This window comes from Rattus norvegicus, chromosome 13 (genome assembly GCF_021556685.1).
Source record: "Rattus norvegicus strain SHRSP/BbbUtx chromosome 13, alternate assembly SHRSP_T2T, whole genome shotgun sequence".
In the NCBI taxonomy this organism is placed as follows: domain Eukaryota; kingdom Metazoa; phylum Chordata; class Mammalia; order Rodentia; family Muridae; genus Rattus; species Rattus norvegicus.
This window is the reverse complement of record NC_141546.1, coordinates 43,212,547-43,220,650: the sequence shown is the minus strand read 5'-3', so window position 1 is coordinate 43,220,650 and position 8,104 is coordinate 43,212,547. Positions and strand designations below refer to the sequence as shown.

At 41.6% G+C, this 8,104-nt stretch overlaps 1 pseudogene; it reads left to right on the top strand.

The window, feature by feature from the left end:
- The first annotated feature begins 213 nt into the window (after positions 1–213).
- Gabarapl2-ps1 (GABA type A receptor associated protein like 2, pseudogene 1) lies at positions 214–567 on the top strand (annotated as a pseudogene).
- The last annotated feature ends 7,537 nt before the right edge of the window (positions 568–8,104 follow it).

Here is an 8,104-nt window from a genome sequence, read left to right as displayed (position 1 = left end):
AACAGCAAGTTAGAAAGCAAAGCACTTATTTAACCTTACAGGCTAATGTCCATCGTCAGGAAGTAAATGCAGGAACCCAAAGCAGGAACTGAAGCACAGACAACTGAGGAACACTGTTTACTAGCTTGCTCCCAGGCTCAGGGTCAGCTAGCTATGTGGTTGATTCGCGGATGTATGTGCCTCAAAGTGCTGGCTCTGTTGCTTCCTGTCTCCATGAACTGGGTGTTTAAGGAAGACCACTCACTAGAACACAAATGCATGGAATCCATGAAGATCAGAGTGAAGTACCCCCACTGGATTCTGGTGATCATGGAAAAGGTCTCCAGCTCTCAGATTGTTGACATTGACAAGAGGAAGTACTTGGTCCCATCTGACATGGCTGTGGCTCAGTTCAGGTGAACCATCAGAAAAAGGATCCAACTTCCTTCCGAGAAGGCCAACTTCTTGTCTGTGTACAAGGCAGTCCCACAGTCCAGTCTAGCTATGGGACAGCTTTACAAGAAGGAAAAAGATGAAGATGGATTCTTGTATGTGGCCTACAGCAGAGAGAACGCGTTTGGCTTCTGAGACCCTTTCTGAACTAGGTGCACCCTTTCTGCTTATGTCTGGCTGTTCTCAGTAACTCCGCCAGAGCCTCACACAGACCTACTAGTGCACTTGTAACTGGATTTATATACTAGAAGGTTTTGTTTCCTTAGATTAGTAAATTATCAGAGTTTTACTTTCAGTTTTCTTTTGTGCACTGACCTCATGGCTATGGGCTCCAGGGAACCTGTCCTCTGGTAATCAAATTTAATGAAGGTATTTCCATAATGAAAGGAGGTGGGTCTGGTAGTAAACCAGGGGGGGGTGGCTGCTGCAGCATTGTTCTGGACTATGTTCAAAATGTTAGATGGCTAAGTATTAAAAGCACCCAAAGGAAAACCTTATCAATGAGAACACTTGCTTCATTAGATTTTGCCAACTGCAAATCATGTTGAACTGAGTGAATAATCTGTTCTTCTTTCTGAGACTATTAAGGTAAATAATTAACAAAAAAGCATCCTTATAAAGGCAAAATAACGAAAACAAAAACCATAGACAGATATGCCCAGAGATATGCCTGTTTATCTCTTCAAATAAAAAAAATCTCCTTATTTGAAGAGATAAACAGGGCAAACTTTCTGTCTTTGTGGGCATGTACAATAGTGGGAAACATATTGCAAATGTAGTTATAATAACGTATTTGGTAGACTCATTAGCAAAGAAGGTGTAGTCCACAGTGGGATTACCCATCCCTGGCTGGAAGACTGCTGCACAGACTTTAGGGATATGTTCTCTCTGTCAACAGCTGTATGGTCACCTTCTCTTCTCTACTCCTCAGATGTGTGGGGAGAAGACTTAATCCTTACAAATACTTCTAATCCTTACCTTTTGGGCACTGAAACAGTCTCAAACAAAAGTCTTTGTGCATATTGCCTGCTCAGCTAATGTATGCCATTTTAATACTGTAGAAAATGGAAGTCTAGTGAACACCCACAATGGTCTGGACTCTTCTCTATCAATTATCAATAATCTCTATCAATAATCAAGATAATATCCCCTCAAATACCTTTTAAGCACTGTGGAGGTAATGCCTCAGATACGCTTTCCTTTTCCATAGGTATGTCAACTTGACATCTGAAACTAACTGTATCAGAGCTGTTGGTGTTGAAATCTGAGTGTCCTGGCTTTTGTTAAAAAGATTTCCCAAAACAGAGTTGCATGTAAAACTTTTAAACATCAGAAAACCTTTCCTCTTACTTTTTCCTGGTGCTCAAGCTGCATTTCTGAGATATGCTGCCCAGATTAGCCCACCTTAGCCAAGTTCCGTCTTCTTAAATTGCAGCACCACAGAGTTGCTCCTTCTGTGCTAGGAAGATGCAGTGGGTAAGAAGTAAGTGCTTACTGCCTTAGCAACAAGAACTGAATTAAAATCACCAGAACTCATGTAAGAAGCAACTGACTTTAGTGCTGGACTTTTGTGTGCAGAGCCAAGAGGATCCTTGGGGGTTGCTTGTATCTACCCTAACTCTAGGTTATGAGAGATCCTATCTCAAGGGAATAACTTGCAGAGTATTAAAGTGGGGCCTTTGACATCTACCCTTTGTCTCCCCATGTGCACATGCACTACACACACACACACACACACACACACACACACACACACACACACCACTGCTTTCTTTATATTTCTCCTTACACAGAGGATCAATATCAAAGAAGTTCCCTCTCCTAACCTAGACAGCCTGTGTCCCAGGCACATATTTTATTCCAGCTGATCTGATAATGTCAGAGTTAATAAGTCTATAGAAATTCATAGTTTATGGTGTATCACTGTGTTCTTGCCCCACGATAAACATTTTCTTTGGGAAGAGGCTACTAATGATTAATGCAAAGAGTTCAGAGGTGACATTTTGATGCCACAAGAGCTTCCAAATCAGAAAAAGTGAATGGCATCATAGTCCTTTTATCTGCGTGAGTCTTACTACATTGGTATAGGGAAGTAACTCTCGTATGCTTTATGCCTTCAAGAGAGTCAGAATAAATGATTCTTTCTTCCCAGGGCCACATGCAGCATAGTCTGAATTTTGCCACATGTACTGAATATAGTGATTATTAAGTGTCTTTTATGGTTCGGGCTATATGATAAGTATAAGATTTGAAGAGATAAATGGCAAACTTTCTATCTTTGTGGGCATGTACAATGGTGGGAAAACATATTGCAAATGTAGTTATAGTAAAGTACTTGATAGACTCTTTAGCAAAGAAGGTGTAGTCCACAGTGGGATTACCCATCCCTGGCTGGAAGACCGCTGCACAGACTTTAGGGATATGTTCTCTCTGTCAACAGCTGTATGGTCACCTCCTCCTCTCTACTCCTCAGATGTGTGGAGAGAAGACTTAATCCTTACAAACACTTCTAATCCATACCTTCTGGGCACTGAAGCAGTCTCAAACAAAAGTCTTTGTGCATATCGCCTGCTCAGCTAATGCATGCCATTTTAATACTGTAGAAAAGGGAAGTCTAGTGAACACGGAAATCAGTCCTATTGTCTACAAACTGTCCAAAACTAAGAAAACTTACACACTGAGTCATGCTAGGGAATTCAACCCCACAATGTTTTGTCCTTTGCCATCAGGACTCCATTTTGTTTGTTTCATTCATAAAAAAAATGTCTTCTAAGCCTCCATATTTAAGATTTAAACCAGAGTGAGTATAGATATGTACCTAAGGGACAGGAGCGGTCATCTTGAACAGAATGGGATAAGTCTCTCAGTTGGAGGACAGAAATTAGGGCGCTTTCTTTTACTTGTTCTCATATGGTATATTCTAAGCTTGGAAAGATCCTTTCCTAGAGTACCCTCAGGGAAGGAGGGCAAGGTATGAATGGAAGTAGAATCAAAACAGAAAACATGTAGAAGGGCTACCATCTATAGGTTTTAGGTTGACAGGTCAAAAAGGAAGATGTTCAAAGGTTCTAAGTGGTTCAGGTCTTCAGTGTATCAAAAGTACAGCCAGAACTTGGCCTGTGAGAGATGGGACTTCTTTGTCTATGCTGGTCTCTCCTCCTCTTTCTGTTCCTCAAAATGTCTGAAAGAGAATGTGGTTTAGAGATTCTGACTGTGGGTACCCACCACAGACATGAGCAATGGGTTGGAAGAGTAGAACAGAGAAGTAGAATAAATCCCAGAAGAGATGGAAACCATACGGAGGGATTACTGACATCAGCTGCTTTTTCCTTCCTGCCAACACTAAAGAGGGAATATTCTGTCTCTCTTCCCCTCAACTAACACATTCTTCAGGGTTTTGGAGAGAAATCAACTTCACTTAGGAAACCATTTAGCGAGTGTCTGTTGAAAACCAGGTACTGTGGCAAGAAGCATTAAAAACAAACAATAAAACATTTTAAAATTTTCAACTCCTACTATCCAAAAATTCTATAATTCAAAAGGGAGAAAAATATATGAACAAGTAATTTCTTTTTTCCATTTATTTATTTATTTATTTTATATTTATTTATTCACTTTATATCCAGACTGACCCCCTTTCCTCCCAGTCTTCCCCTCACATAGCCTTCTCCCCCTGAGAAGGGAAGGCTCCCCCAAGTACCAACCCACCATGGCACATCAAGTGACTGAGGTCTAGGCATATTCTCTCTCACTGTCCAGACAAGGCACCCCAACTAGGGAAAAAGGATCCACATCCACAGGCAGGCAACAAGATCAGGGAGAGCCTGCGCACTAGTTGCTAGGGATCTGCATGAAGACCTAGCGGCACAGGTGCTATATATGGCAGAGGGTGGGGGGAAGGGGGAGGATAGGTTCAGCCTATGATTGTTCTTTCATTGGTGGTTTAGTCTATGGGAGCCCCAAGGGTCCAAGTTAATTGACTCTGTTGGTCTTCTTGTGGAGTCTCTAGCCCCTCCTAGCCCCTCAATCCTTCCCCCAACTCTTCCACAAGACCCCCCATAGCTCCACTTAAGGTGTGGTTGTGGGTCTTTGCATTTGTTTTGGTCAGCTGATGGGTGGATTCTCTCAAAAGAGTTATGCTAGGCTTTTGTCTGCAAACATAACAGAGTATCATGAATAGTGTCAGGGTTTGGTCCTTGTCCATAGAATAGGTCTCAAGTTGGGCAGTCATTTGTTAGCCATTCCCTCAGTCTCTGAACCATCTTTGGCACTGTACTTCTTGTAGGCAGGACAAAAGGACAAACTTTGGGTCAAAGGTTTTGTGGGTGAGTTGATGTCCTTTTCCTTCCACTGCGAGTTCTGCCTGGCTACAGGGGGTAGCCATTTCAGGCTCTGTATCCCCCACTGCCAGGAGTCTTGGCTAGAGTCACCCTCATGGATTCTCTGGAGCTTTCTCTATCCCAGGTCTCTGGCACATCCAATAGATGACACCCCCTCCCATGCCCACTGCTGATTTCCATTCACTTTCCTGGCTTTCAAGTTCTATACATTTGCCTGCAAAATTGAAGTTGTCCTGGATTTTAATGGATGAACAGTGTTGCCCTATGTAAATAAACCACATTTTCTTTGTCCATTCTTTGGTTTAGGTACATCCAGGTTGTTTTCATTTTCTCGCTATTATGAACAAAGCTGCTATGAACATAGTGGAGGAAGTGTCCTTGTGATATTATGGAGTATCATGAACAGACTTCAACATGACATTACAATGCTAATAAAAGCATAAACTGGTATGTTTGGTGTGATACAAAATGATACTACTGTTTAGGTGAGGAGCCAGATATTCTGAGTCTGCCTTCAGAGTTATTTCTCACATTATCCATTGCTCTATTTCAGGCAGCTACTAAGTACTAGAAGCTCCCCAGCTCCCCTGTGGCCTCCTCTTCTTTCCATGCCTTCTGTCTCCCCAACACACACACACACACACACACACACACACACACACACACACACTCTTTTCCTTCCTCTCTCTCCCCCTCTTCCTCCTCCTCCTCTTTATCACAGCCAACCAAGAGTGATAGTAGGTGGATTCAGGGAGGTGGAAAAGAGAAGCTAAGGTGTTTGTCTCTTGAGCTCTCATATTGCAGATTAAGAGGCTGTGAATAGGCTGCCACACTCCTGCATCCTTCTTTGCTTCTAGGTTCTGGGAATAGCTTTCTTGTCCAAGGAAGAGGCAGATGGCATCCTCTGTGTGGATGCCTCAGTTTATCTCTTACTTAACAATTCATTATTTCCCCAATACCTTGCTAAACCTCTGTAGATAATCTCTGCATTAGACTTCCCTAAAGTTATATATAAGTGGGCCATGTCTTACCCTAATGGTACTGTTTGGTTTATGAAAAAAAGAAATAATTTGAAGGGCTTCAACAGGGAAATTAGACTAAATGGTGGCAGGTAGCAAGAAGAACAAATAATAGGCAAGAAGAGAAAATAAAACCTGTACGTGGTGCTGTACCCCTGACATATTAACCAGCACATAGCCATGGGAACCATGCTAGTTAGAGAGGAAGATAGTACTGGATGGCAAAAGTCTTTTTCTTCCACACCAAAAAGTTCAAGAAGTTTGAACTTGGTCTCATGCTATTGAAATGCATAAGACCAGGCCAGAATAGCCACACCAGGGTTAAGGTCTCCATCCTCTCTCTATCATCTGCTTTATGGTTATTTTCTCCTTTTGCTTCATGAAGAAAAAATATTAAAAGGCTGCTATTCATCCCACGAACACTCCTATTCCATGCCTTCTGGATGCAGAAGGCATACCACAGCAAAAGTCTTTGTGAATGTCAATTGCCCAATTAATTCGTGCCGACTTTAAAAATCTAGGATGACATTATGAGACCCAAGGTAGAAAGACCAGGCAATAGGCTGCTGCAAAAGTCCAAATGTGTGATGTTTTGAAACATAACATAAAAATGATTTTTCAACCAAGAGACTTTATTAATATACATACCCACAAAGTGAACAAGAAAGAAAAAGACACAAGGCAAAATTATGGGGCTAGATTTAACAAATGACAGATTAGGTTAAGAGGTCAGTGGCAATGAGAAGTGTTGACTGGCTCTCAGATTTCTCAGAAGGAAAGATTCTTAGGACAACCAATCCACAGGCAGGGGCACTTTAAGGGGATTCCAGAGAGCTCTGTTTCTTCTTTCAGTGGTTAGCAAAAGCTTCAGAATAATAGCAGTATAGAATTAATATGTGTCATCTTATATTTAATGAGATTTGAATAAATTGAGTAAGTTGATTCCATTAAGTAAGTGATCCTTTCTTCAGTCAGGCAGAACTCGGGGGGGGGGGGGAAACGCTCGTATGTGCTTCATACAGCCCAGCTCTCCAAAAGCACCCACGATGTATCCTCTCAGTTGCTGCTGCTGCTTATATGAATTCTATGCATATCTGTGTAAAACAGCCTTTCAAAGTTAAGGCTGTCAACTGTGAATCTGTAGGGACAGTAATAACAAAATAGGAGGAATAATGTTTTCCTTTTTCCATCTGAAAAAAAATTGTATTTTCACTTGTAAGAGGTGACTCATTTAATTTTAATGAATTAGAAAGCAAAGTGTGTGTGTTTTTAAATCAATTTCACAGTGTGTTGGTGTCTTGAAGGATATGCAAGCAGCTGAAGGGCAGGAGAAAGGGAGAAGGTGACTCTAAAATATTATTTCCAATGTCCAGCCTTAAACAGTAATATTTTGAAACCTACAAATTATATCCAATTTTTTGCCCTAACATCTCTGAAAGGAGTGGGCCCTGCGTGGGTAAAGATTTAGACTCGGTGTGAAGCAGTTTCTTGGTTTTGACTGGCATTCATCACAGAAGAAGGAAAGAAGAACCAAGTCTACAGCTTTGGAGGTTGGCCAGGGTTCTATAAATGATGGCAGGACGCACACAGCTGGGCTTTATCACACCCATTGCCAAAAGAGGAGGCATTCTCTGATTTGATTTTTCCATTAGGCAGTTACTTCTTCCAAACTTAGATTAGGACCTGGTCATAGTCCAGAGCTATCTATCTCGTGGCCAAATCAAAGAAATAATAAAACAGATGGAAGGCTGGCATATCTTCCTCCTGAATTCTTCATTTCATACCTGTGTTCTTTAACTCCCTTCTCTCCTCTCCATCTCTCATGCTCCTGGCAACCTAACATGGAAAAACCAGTATAATAGCACAGACTTACATATGCATCTACTTTTCCATAAGCCAAATAAAGCAGAACCATGACTCCCTCCATTCCAGTAACTCTAGAAGTTCCCGTCGCATTCTGTTCTGCCTTTCACTATACATATGTGTCCCACCATACTAATCTGTCTCTTTTACTATTCTTTGGCTTCCTTGGTGAAAGAGCCTTACGTATCATTGACCTTTCACATGACTCAGAATCTGGCTGTTAAGTGTTAATTTAGTACGTGAGAAATGACAGTGGGTCAAAGAGGGACACAGTGAGTTGGTGTCTGGTACACTCTGTGAAAAGGACCGATAGCACCAGGCAAGAGAAAAGATTGAACGTGCTGTGGCAGCCCATCTGAGCATTCAGCTTACATTCAGTCATGCAGCCATGATGACAATAATATTCCTAGTTACAGATGAGGGACGCTAAGGCATGACCTTGAAACTAGG